Consider the following 12,716-nt stretch of genomic DNA (forward strand, 5'->3'; position numbering starts at 1 on the left):
TATTTTTCCAACTTTCAGTTGCATCATGAGTCAGAATACTCACTCTAAATCCCAATACTACCAGCAAAAATACTTTAAAATAAAATTCAACTTACTTTTTAAAATGTGGTTAAATGCATTGTTCTGCATTGCTTTTGCAAAGAGAATTTAAATAAGATGAATTTTATTATGCTAGATTTGTAGTTACTGTTATTAAACAATATAGTCAATAATTATGGGATAGGTGACAATGAAAAATACTGCTACTGAAATGATAATTTGGGCTCCTTTTCTTTAAAAACATAAACATACAACTAAAACCATAGCATAGAATTTCTACAGTACCCATAACAAGTCATTCCTTTTTCTTTTTATTCTTTAAACATACATTTCTAAGCTGATAGAAGTTGACTCTGAAGAGAATTTTTCAAAATATTAGAAGGCCTGGGAGGCCCAATGCATGGCTGATTGTAGAGTTCGTCTTGATCCAGTGCTATTATTTTTGCTGTGAATCCAGGGGTCATGTTTTAAAGGATGAAGTCTTGGAAAGTCTGTCTTAATTAAGGCATGTTTAAAAGCACAGATTCTAGGAAATGTGTCTTCTCCTGCAGAATGCCACCATTGTTCCCTCCTAAACTTATCCATCATCCTTTTCCATATGCCACCTAAGATCTTTCAGAATCATTTTTACAAATTTGCTACTGAGCCATCACAGATGTCCCAGTATTGTAATGTACAAAGCACCACCAAAAGTGATGTTTGTTCACTGAAAATCCCCTGATGATGAATGCAGCATTGCCAGTTAGTGCAATTCAGTATGCACATTAGTGGGAAAAACAAATGTCATGCCCTCAAAGAACGAGTTATTGTCTCTATTAGATGCTTTTCTAACTACAGTTTAACTACAATTTTACCTCTCTTTATATTGCCTTCTTTCCTGTACTTGAAACACACAGAATTTAAATTTAGTCATCTTTCCTATACAGCCAACAAGTCAAGTTTTGTTTACTAAGCTATGCATCTAAATGAATTTTTAGTTTTGTTATGCCCTGGATCTAATTAGAGTTTTGATTAATATTGTATACTGTTAAACAAAAATTCTTAAAAATTCTGAAGTTTAGAAGCATGAGGTTGATGTGTGTCAAATTGGGAAATCAAGTCAGAATCTTTTAGGTAACTGGCAGAAACAGACATAATTTTTTTAAAACCTCACAGTTTAGGATCATGTAAGCTTATTTATGAGGAAATGTCATATTTTGTATTCTCAACTAAAAAAACCATAAACATTAAAATTTGAGCAATTTCTCTAGTAGGACTGATCTAAAATGATTTTTCAATCTCTGTGACACCTGCTTCAAATTTTATTTATCTTAAATGAAAGAAGTTGCTATGAAAAACATTAGTAGTTTAATTATTCAAATCAAGCCTAGAGACATTTTCATTCTAGTGACACCTTGCTTATCAGCAGAAGCAGAGATCCTGTTCTAAGAAGAGGCGACTGCCTCCACTGAACTTTAACAAGCTCCTGCCTGTAAGGGGCAAAATGGAGGAAGTTATCATTTCTCTGAGTAAGGCAAAAGCAATTTCTTGTTCTTTCTTTCTTTCTTTCTTTCTTTCTTTCTTTCTTTCTTTCTTTCTTTCTTTTTTGTAACAAAGCTGGAATCTTACTGTTCTTTTTACTTGGAGTGGAGTGGAGGAAAAACTCCATTCTAAAAGATGCTGTAGAATGTAGCTGGATGTGTGTGGTATGGATTTGCAAGCCTTCTAAAATACTTTTGTCATGCAATATTTTACAGTTTGGGGCAGGTATAAACAAATGTGTAAAACATAATAAATAAATCTAATCAAACAAAGAAGCAGAAGGTAAAATATCTTTAATGTTCTTGTAAAGAATACAGAATGAACTCTAATTGTCTCAGGGAAATTTTTGCAAACGACAAACAAAACAGGTAATTTGGATAAAAATTACAGATTAATGTGTATTTACTGTATACAAGACACTGTTGTAATTTTTTATTTTTGGTTGAACTCAAAGATTGAACATTTAGAGATTGAACTCATGGCCTTGTGCTTGCTAATCAAATGCTTTACCATTTGGTCCATACCATTCCTGTAATTTTGCTTTTGGTTTGTTGTCAAATACAGTCTCAAACTTCAAGTCATGATCATCCTAACACTGCCTCTTGAGAGCTGGTATTACAGACACATGCTACCATGCCTGGCTTGAAAATGCTTTAAGTTTGTTGTCTTAATTTTACCTGACTTACAAAATTGTCACTAGAGTTCGTCTTGAATTTTGCAATTATAAATCCAGTTCATTTTGAAAAAATAAAAGACTTTTCAAGTTTACAGACAATTAATTTCAAAGCAAAAGCTATTTAGACTATTTATTTTCTTGCTTTAATGTTAGTATTCACATTTATCAATATAGAAATATTAATGTCTTTGGTTAATTGCCTTCCCAGATCCTTCTGGTGGTGTTAGATAATATGTGGTATAACCACTTTACTACTTCCCTAAAATTCAAATGATTCTAAAAACACATCTGGACCACAAGACTTTCACAGAAGCATGAAAAATTTAATTACTTGTCCAAACTCTCAAAGTTAATAAGAATCAGAAGAAAGATTCTTAGAGAAAAAGGTAAGTAAGATTTTTTATTTAAACAGGAGTATGAATTAAAACTTATAGGAGTTAATGTGTGTGTGTGTGTATGAAAAGGTGGCTTCCTGCACCTCTGAGCATGAAAATAGCCATGGAAACACAGGAGGCCAGGACAAAGAGTTGAAGTAAGGCTACTGTGTACCTTTAACTATGAGTTTGGGATATGGTTATTCAGGTAATACAGTCATAAAAGACTCTTACAGATGTGATCTTAAATTCAGGCAAAAGGGCATGCAGAACATGACTGGAGACTTAACCAAAAACTTGGAAATCAGTTGTAAAATTACTGCAATATTCTAGCCACAATACCTTAGCTAAGGTGTGCAGAATGAATAACAGAATGGAAGTCTGTCCAGGAAGTCACCTAACCCTCTATGAATAGATTGATAATTACAGGTTTGCTAGAGAATGGAGTGGCAGTACGGAGGAAGCTGATGATTGGGTTTCATTATTACATTAGATGGTTATATTCATAAGAATTGCTAGGAGAACAGAAGGATATTTTCCCTTCATTTTAAAAATAGTCAAGCAATACTCCACGGCAGGCTGTCTGCTATATATATATTTGTTTGTTTTACCACAGTCAAGAATTCTGGGCATTCTTTGCTGTACTTTAGCCCTGTAGTTTCTGAAACCTGGTTGCATCAAGCTAATCTACTATTCCACCATCAAATCACTTCCTTTTGCAGAGTTTCCTTCCTTTACTTATTTTTAATTTTTTTCAATTTTTTTTTAATTTATGCCTTTAGTTAGACCTTGAAAACAAGAGGAAAAAAAGCCTCATAAAGGCTCACATTTTTGAGAAATATTGACAAAATGGATGCATTGATACTTTTAGTATCTGCAAGGCAAGAAATCCCAAATTGGAAAGAATTCTTAGATTTAGATCACATAGACCAGATACTGTTCTCCATGAATAAGTACTCCCCTGAAGAAGATCTGACCTGCTCTTAAAACTGATCTATTGGATTTATTATAAAGAGATCGGATTAAAGACAATAAGATTTCCACACTGGAACCTTCTATTATTTTTTTAAATTGATTAAAACATAGAATACTAAAATTTATTTTTTAAGCAGAACAAGATACACCAACATATACATAAATATCAAAAACAGATTAACTTGACTTTAGCTGAGTTGGATGAAGGGTTTTTTTCAAATGTAAATATTCATATCTCTACATAAAAGACAATAACTAAGCTAAATACTGATTTCCTTTTGAACGTTAAAAATCATACCAGGTTTCAAGTGGTGTTCCTTTCCCTAAATTTATTAAACAATGTAGTTAGCACTGGGAGAAGGAAGAAGATTAATTGTGAGCACAATTAGGCCTTTTGATAGGGAATAAAATAACCAGTGATTCAATAATAAAAAACCAAGAGAATGTTATGATTGATTTTAGAAAGAAAAAGGGTGAGGATGCATATATCATCTTCTTCTGACTGCAAATCTAGGAATAAATGACACTTGGATTTCAAATTAATTGCTTTCCCTTATGTGAGCTCGCAGTATAAGAAGTGAAGTGGATTCTTTGAAGTTTTGCCCTACTTTAATTAATGTACTTATAGTTCCTTGAAAAAATATTTCAAAAGAAAGTGTAACTGGAAGATAAGAATGGTGAACCATCCAGTTAATGTTGATTTAAAAAATGAAGTACTTTTCAATATTCTTAGAAACTTGTCACTCTCTTTTCAACTTCAAGAAGGAAAGAAAATACCTTGATGCTTCTTTCAATGACATTATACTAAAAAAGAATAAAAAGTGCTTCCTCTAACATTTCATTCATATTCACTCTTACATCTGATTGAATTTTATACATCTTCATTTAATTGGAAGAGAACTTATTGATTTTTGATTATTTAACAAATATTATTAAATAAGCTTTATTATTACTACCAATTTCAGATAAGCGAAAGTAAGTAAAGAAAGTAATTGTTCAAGATTTGGTAACTAGTTACTGGTAGACATGGGATCTGAACCTGAGTAATCTGACTCCTATGTTCACTCTTTTAGTAATGCTCTACAGGAATTCTGAACATTCTCTAAGACACAATAGTAGCTGCCAGTATTATTTTTTAAAAATCTCCTTAGTATTAAAAATTAGGAGTCCCTAACAGTCTTCAGTTTCTTTCTTTTTTGAGGGATAAGGGAAGGAGGAAAAATAGGTCATAGGTTTATATCCATGTTAATAATACACAGTGAAATATTTCAGTCATTTTACACTTAGCTTCTCCCATGCTCTTAAGTGAATATTTCTAATTAAAGTGATTTTTATTAAATCTTCCTGGTGATTAGTTTAAAAATTTCCCTGTGATAAGTTGTCACATAGAAAGACAAAGCCAGCGTCCATGAATGTCAGTCATAGTACTGTGAACTTGAGGATTATGGCATCAAGTCCAAGGAGGAAATACCTCGAGGAATAGAAATATTCTCCACTTGACCACTCTAATTAAAATGTCTCCAACCTAGATCCCATACCAATTCATTTCTGCTTATAACATATCTGTGTGGAACTTTATTAAACACAAACACTTCTCAATAATGCAAAACCATGAATGATGTGTTTATATAACTAAATAAATGGCAAAAACAAAAGTTTCCATTTTATGAGGTCATGATTTCTATATGCCATTCCTAAAAATGTCCAAAGAAGTAGCTAAATTCACAAGCACACAATTACCTTTTGAAAAAGTAAAACACTAGACCACAATATAAGTCAGAGGCCAAATATGGGTTGGGTATGGTTTTAATAACTGGGTTACTAATTGACTTTTAAATTGTATTATAATTGGTAAATCTTTAGTGACAGTATGTATGGTTTCATGTATCCACATTGAGAGCTGGAGAAGTCAATAAAGTGGTAGAGAGTACTTGCCTAGCAAGTTTGAGGCCCTGAGTTCAAACCCAGTTCTGCCAAAAGGAAAAATAAAAAATTCTAGCCCACAATGATTGCAAGTTACCATATAGTTTCATCTTCAGAATTTTTTGTTTCTTACTGATAAGAATTATAAAATGAGACTTGGAGTGATTTCTCTGATTGTTTAAATTTTAATTAGATGGTATACCTTTGCAAATAATTGAATAATTTAAAGATAAGAGAGCAAAAGCAGCTTTAAAAATCTTTTAGCCAGGCACCAACAACTCACGCCTATAATCTTAGCTACTCAAGAGGCAGTGATCAGGGGGATCGCTAGAAGCCAGCCTGGGCAAAATGTTTGTGAGACCCTATCTTGAAAACACCTAACACAAAAAGGGCTGGTGGACTGGCTCAAGGTAGAGGACCTGAGGTCGAACCCCAGTACTGTAAAAAAAAAAAAAAAAACACAAAAAAGGGCTGGCAGAATAGCTTGAGTGGTAGAGTGTCTGCCTCCAAGTGTGAGGCCCTGAGTTCAAATTCCAGGACTGTCAAAAAAGTGAATTATATAAGGAAATGAACCACATTGGGAAAGGGAAATCCAATCATAGATGTGATTATTTATTTTATTAAGATCATCAATATAATCTTAATCATTTATCCACTCAAAATATATTTTTTGACTGTTTGAGGACAGTGATGTCTGAATACTAGCTGACTCACTGTGTAATCATACAGTTTGACGTTACTCATCTGTAAAGAAAGATGCTATCTCACCATAATTTTAATATGAGTGAAGTTTTTCATAAACAGAAGTATCAAAAATATATATAAGTAAATTTGTTTAGCATCTGTCATATGTCATGTCCTATTTTGCAAGAAGTATGAATAGGATCTCAGATTCATTACCAGAGTAGGTTTCAAACAGAATACTGGGTAATGATTTTGTTGAATGTGGTTACCTTTTCTAGCAGGCACATGTAAATAATTAAAATTGTGTTTTTCATTAAAAGTTGTTCAAAGAGTTTTGTGCTACTATATTTTAAGTAACGTACATGATTTAAAAAAAAACTATTTACTTGACTTACTTAATTTAACCTATTTTATATTTTCCTCCTGCTGGGTCCTTTCTGTATAATATTCCTAACCAAGCGAAAATCTTCCAAGGAGCAGTAACACTCACATATGTATTTTTAAGTACAGAAGTGTGTATTCACTACATGGAAGATTATTTCACTAAAAGGTAAGGAATGTTAAATACACTTATTTGATGTTTTTCACTTAAAAGAAAACCTATTGATCAATTACACTCATTACTATCATTACAGCAAGACAGTGGTTATGTAGTAGCTGTGATTGGTCAGTAATTCTGTGCTCTATCACTACACAATTAACCAAAAGTAAAACATATTTCATTCTTTATGTTGCTCATATAGTTAAATATAAATTCATTTTCTTTTACCAAAAAATAAATATTGGGGAAAATGATTACTTATTGGTGCATTGCCTCTTGTTCTATGTCAAGCTAATGAAAAAACGAGTGTTTTCAAAAGAAAACTATCAATGTTTCCAATTTAAAGATTTATTAATAAAAGTCAAATATATTATTCCAGTCTCCCAGAAACCTTTACATCCTCCCCAAAATAACCTGAAAGCTTACTGTAGGCAAAAATTTGAATGCATAAAATAATTACCAAAAATTTAATTCATTTTGATAAATATATGTAATGATATTGTTACTTGTATTGCTGAAAGGATGTTAGTTTTGTCAATTATACTTATTCCTTAATCACCATAGTTCTTTTTTTAATGGTTGTTTTAAAGCAAACACCATATAATTAAAAGAAAACAGAAATGGAGACCAGTGACATCTTTTAAACAAAATTACTTAAATATTACTGTGTAAAAAAGTAGGCATGTTGATTAAAGAATTAAAATAATAACAATGCTCCTAGTGATAAGTTCAATGCTTTCTTCATGAGGAAATGGATATGAAGTTGACATATTCGACTGAGGATAAGTAGACGGAAGCTCTTTAAAAACATCCCATAGTAATTCTACAGTGGCTTCCTTCCTCATCACTACCTATTTTTCTGATGAATTCAGTGTAAATAAACATTTTCTTTTTTTAAATCTGCTTCTTCCTCTAAGGTGACTCCTTCTGCTGTTCTCAGATCCAAGCTATGAACCTGACCTCTACCCAGGGAGAGCTGACAAAATGTAACAGTTTTCACGGGTCAGTGAAAACCAATTGAAGCAAGATGACATCCAGACTTAAAGAGGACAATAGTTTGAAGTCAACCACAGTTTTACAAAACCAAAAATCGATAGCATAGCAGTATGACAAATTAGTATTTGTAAATGTCTGCATTTATTTTTTCAGAAGGGTTCAGAACACTCTGAAGTTCAGAAATGTACTAATAGTGAAGATGTAATTACAGTGGGAAGAAAGCACTGCAGAAATTCCCTTCCTCTTAGTTGCATCTAATTAGGCAGAAGCACAGCAGTGGAATTTTGTAGTGTCCATTGCCTGTTTGAATTGGGAGCAGGCCATCTATGAATTCATCTGAGAGGGAAGCTGACTGCCAGCTGGTGTCAGAAATGGAGTCATTATTGGTCATTGTATCATTGTCAAAAATAATAACAAGGTTTCAGCATCATTGACCTTGCCCAAATTCAAGTTGTTTAAAAACAAAAATACTAGAAAGTAGTTTTACTGTTTTTAGAGCTATAAAGCCTTCAAGATGCAAGTCCCCAGAGAATTACAAAGGCAGAAAGCAAATTGATTACCATTTATTGCTAATATCCAGATGATATATAGCATAAGAATATATATATAATCAGTTTTCTATAAGAATTTGAAAACTTTTGTTGTCACTAATTCACCACAGACGTCTTGTATGGGGCTCCATTATTTACCAAGGTGCAATCTGTTGTGATAAATGACAACAGATTTAAAGTGGAAAAAAATTCAGTACATATCATAGCTTAGGATACTAATTATTTAACTGTTTTGGGTGGGGTATGGAATGTCTTCTCACTCCCAATGTTAACCTGTGCGTTATGTGAAAGGACTTTGCAAACTACAATTAACATGCTATTTTAATGTTATTTATTATCTTTAAGGCTGTTGCTTATTAGAATAATACCCAGATGACAACTCCAGATTGTTGATCACTCTAGCCAAGGTAATAAATATATTAATTGGCATTCAGTAGAGAATCATAAATAAAATCAATAGGTAACTTGGTTAAGACCTTCTACATAATCTTATTCTACAGTAAGATCTATTCAAAACAAATGGTATTAAATTTGAACATAGACACATGAACTGTGGAATTCTCCACAGTAGAATAGGAAATAGTAAGAAAAGTCTTGTTAAACCAACACTTATTACTTTCCAATAAATCTTTACCCCTAGAGTCAAAATATTACATATTATATTTTTCTCGTACTACATATGAAAGTATGAGGTTAGATATATTTGGGGACTCAGTACTAGGTTTGAACTCAGGGCTTTGCACTTATTAGTCAGGCACTCTACAGTCTGAGCTATTCCTCCAGCCCTTTTTGGTCTCGTTATTTTGGAAAAAGGGGCTTGTTTTTGCCCGGGTGAACCTTCTATTTTAAATTTCATGTCATAGCTGGAATGATAGGTGTGCACCACCACACCCAACTATTGGATGAGGTAGAGTCTCAGTAACTATTTGCTGGCCAGGTGCTGGTGGCCCACATCTGTAATCCTAGCTACTCAGGAGGCAGAAATCACAATTCAAAGCCAGCCAGGTCAAATAGCTTTTGAGACCTTATCTCAAAAATATCTCACACACACACACACACACACACACACACACACACACACACAAAACAAAAAGGGCTGGTGGTGTGGCTCAAGGTGTAGGCCCTGCGTTCAAGTCCCAGTACTGCACATACACACAAAAAAACTACTTGCCTAGGCTGACCTCAAAAGTGTGATCCGCCTGATCCCAGCCTCCCAAGTAGCTAGCACAACAGGTGTGAGCCAGCAGCACCCAGCTGAGGCTAAATATGGTAAAAATCATTCCAAATGAGTCTATATCAAATACAGCAGCTTATTTTGCTTTACCTCAGAAATTTTCAAGAATCCAGAAGTTTTAAAAAATAAGAAGTTGATTATGCTTAGAAATAAGTATTTTGATGAAGTTAGAATTATAGCTACACATATGTAATAAATGAGAGTGAGGAATGACAGTTAATAGTTTAAATATTTCAGGAATACTTATTTAGTATCTACTTAAAATAACATGTATTAATTCTCTTTTCCAGGAAACATTTCTATTAATAACTCAGAAATACTGACTCTTTACATGATTCAAATATGCACACATTTTGATTAGCACAGGGCCACATAAAGCATGCTCTGTCTAGTGCCTTAATTAAACAATCACATTTTCATACTTCATCCATTAGAGAAAAATTGACTACTACTTTCTTTTTTTTTTTTTTTGTCTTTTCATTTCTGGTGCTGGGATCGAACCCAGGGCCTCACGCATGCTAGGCAAGCCCTGTACCACCGAGCTACATCCCAGCCCTGATTACTACTTTCTTGGCATCAGGTCTATGTTTTAAAAGTCTTGTAAAAAAAACAAAGAAGAAACTTAAGAATGTGTTAACATAGTACAATGAATAAATTATGTCCTAATCACAAAAATAAATACTCCAAAGCAATAAAAAAAAACAACCTAGTGATATGTGAAACATGGGCAAAACACAGAAACAAAATATCGAATAGCAAGCTACACAAAAATGTGTACATACTGTGTAACTCTATTTATATGAAATAAAAAAACCCTCACAAATCACTATATGATGCTAGGCATGAAAAGTGGGCATAAGAGAGTCCTCAGGTGCATTCTAGAAAATTTTATACTCTGAAGTCAGAAATAATTATAGGTGTGCATACACACATATATACATCTGTAAACACTCACCCTCTGCATTCATTTCAATTGTGCCTGTTAAATATAACCATTTAATTTTTTCCAATCTCATAGAATAAAATCACAAGGAACATCTTTAATTTTTCAGGAAGGGTGCTAATTGGATACCTCAACAAAACTCATTGAAGAATCTGAATGCCAAGGAATGAAAAATAGAAACGTTTAATAGCATAACTTTACATAAACAATAATTCACAAGTAATTTTATATTTAATAATATATACTTTTTATGAGTCTTTTTGTTTCAGTTAATCCAAATCCCCCTTCTATTATCTATACTGCTAAACTTTAAAAAAAAGGCAAAAAAGAAAAACAATATTTTCTAGCTGCTACTTTAAAGGGTAAAGTGCTTGATGTAGAGGAAGGAACATAAAAGCTGGACGGAGAACCTCTGACCAAAGTCACTCTCCATGAACTCATGTTGTTACCATGAACAAAAAGTCAATTTCCCCATAAGTCACAATTTTCTCTGCATAAAAAAAATTCGCTGATCAATTAATAAGCCAAATGTGTGAGTGCTGGAAAAGTGACTTTGACCAAATTATTCAGTGTTCATCGAGCTATTTTAAACCATAATAAGCAGCATTACATGAAACAAAAATAAGCAATTTTAAAGATACACTCGGTATCTACACCCTTACTTATATTTTAGTTTAGCTGTATCAAGACAAGTTAGAAATCTAATTTTGAAAGAGTTGTCAACAACTGGTTTATAAGAGAGGGCAAGTTTCATTTTCTACAAGCATGTGATCTGGACAAATTTCAAATTTTAAAATAAACAGACACCACAGCTACTGGCAATCACCTGTTTCAGAGCAGTAAAGTGCTTCGGCCAGGATTCTGAGGATTTGCTTCTGTGAGACTCCACAGAGCACAGCATGGGATCGTATAGTGAAATCTCACTGTGCCTCTAAAACTTTTGAACCTCTTTAGTGACAATAATTTATATGTTGACAAAACAAATTAGTGCAATTTCCTAATAGATGTTTTCCTCCCATTATGCTATCCCACAGTTCTTGGGAGCCTCACATTAGAAAGGCAACCCTTGACCATAAATATCATCATGTTTTTCTGGAAAAAACTGTCTATTACCAAAATTGTGTTTTTGATACTAGCTACTGGTTAATTTAGAACAGTACTAAATGTACTTTGGAAACCTACTGTATAAAGGGTCCGTATCTCCTACTATTCTCTATCTGTGTTGATTTCAATATTTTTGAACTGTTTTCAATTGTGTGTGTATGTAAGAGAGAGAGAACAATTGAGAGACAGAGAGAGAGAGAGACATTAATATTAAAGGATTATATTTAATGTTCTTTCATACTCTCAAAATCCAAAATCAATAAATATTCTGTGCAACAGATAATAGCCTGGGATAGAAGCACCAGTAACACAAGTTCAAGTCCTGACATCATCAACACTCTACTAGCACTGAGACTCAGGGAAAATAATTAAGCACTCTGAGCTTCCCATCTAAACAGTGAGAGAGTGCAATCATTCCCACCTTTCAGTTACTCAGAGGATTAAGTGAGATGAGGCATTTGAAACACTCTTCAGAGAATCCGGCCAGTATATCAATGACCGGCCATTTGTAATTCTTTCAAGGCCAGGAGTCGATAACTAGAAAGATTGCTGTAGACAGGACAGATAAAAGATTCCGTCATCATACTGATAACCAACGAGTCATCTTTCTAATTACTTCCAGGGTCAAATTTTTTAAATTCTTTCAGTAATACTCTTAGAAAAGCAAGTGACTGTTGAAATACTAATGGATTGATTATGATAAATCTCTAGGCTTACGTAAGGTAAAAGGTCTTTAATTCCCTGGTCCAATGCAATCCCCCGCCTCTTACTCCCCTTCTTCCTTTAACCACCAACATGCCTTTCCAGTAGAGTTTTTAGAAAAACTTGACTACTCTTAGCTACAAAGGGAAGTCTATTTCAAGCCTGAGGAAACATTTTCAAGAGCAGGTCTTTATCTAATGCAATAATATAAATAAGAGTAACATATTGCTATTGGGTACATTAATAGCAACGAGTAAAATAAGTAGACTAAAAAATAAGCTGACTTTCCAGAAATAAAGGCTCATGATTACCATGGTTTAAGTGAGTGTCTCCAGAAGCTCCATATGTTACAAGCTTGGTCCCTAAGGTGGTACGATTGGGAAGTAGTAGAACCTTCTGGGTAAGGTCTAGAGGGGTCATTAGAAACTTGCATTTGAAAGAATTATGGGACCC

General features: G+C 33.4%; 1 long non-coding RNA gene across 1 annotated transcript; it reads left to right on the forward strand.

The window, feature by feature from the left end:
* The first annotated feature begins 1,431 nt into the window (after positions 1-1,431).
* Positions 1,432-8,713, forward strand: LOC141423212 (uncharacterized). Its single transcript, XR_012447901.1, has 4 exons — positions 1,432-1,547; positions 2,445-2,622; positions 6,652-6,742; positions 7,651-8,713. It is a non-coding gene; the product is annotated as an uncharacterized lncRNA (long non-coding RNA).
* Positions 8,714-12,716: the final 4,003 nt, after the last annotated feature.

The sequence above is a fragment of the Castor canadensis genome, chromosome 5, assembly GCF_047511655.1.
Source record: "Castor canadensis chromosome 5, mCasCan1.hap1v2, whole genome shotgun sequence".
Lineage (NCBI taxonomy): Eukaryota > Metazoa > Chordata > Mammalia > Rodentia > Castoridae > Castor > Castor canadensis.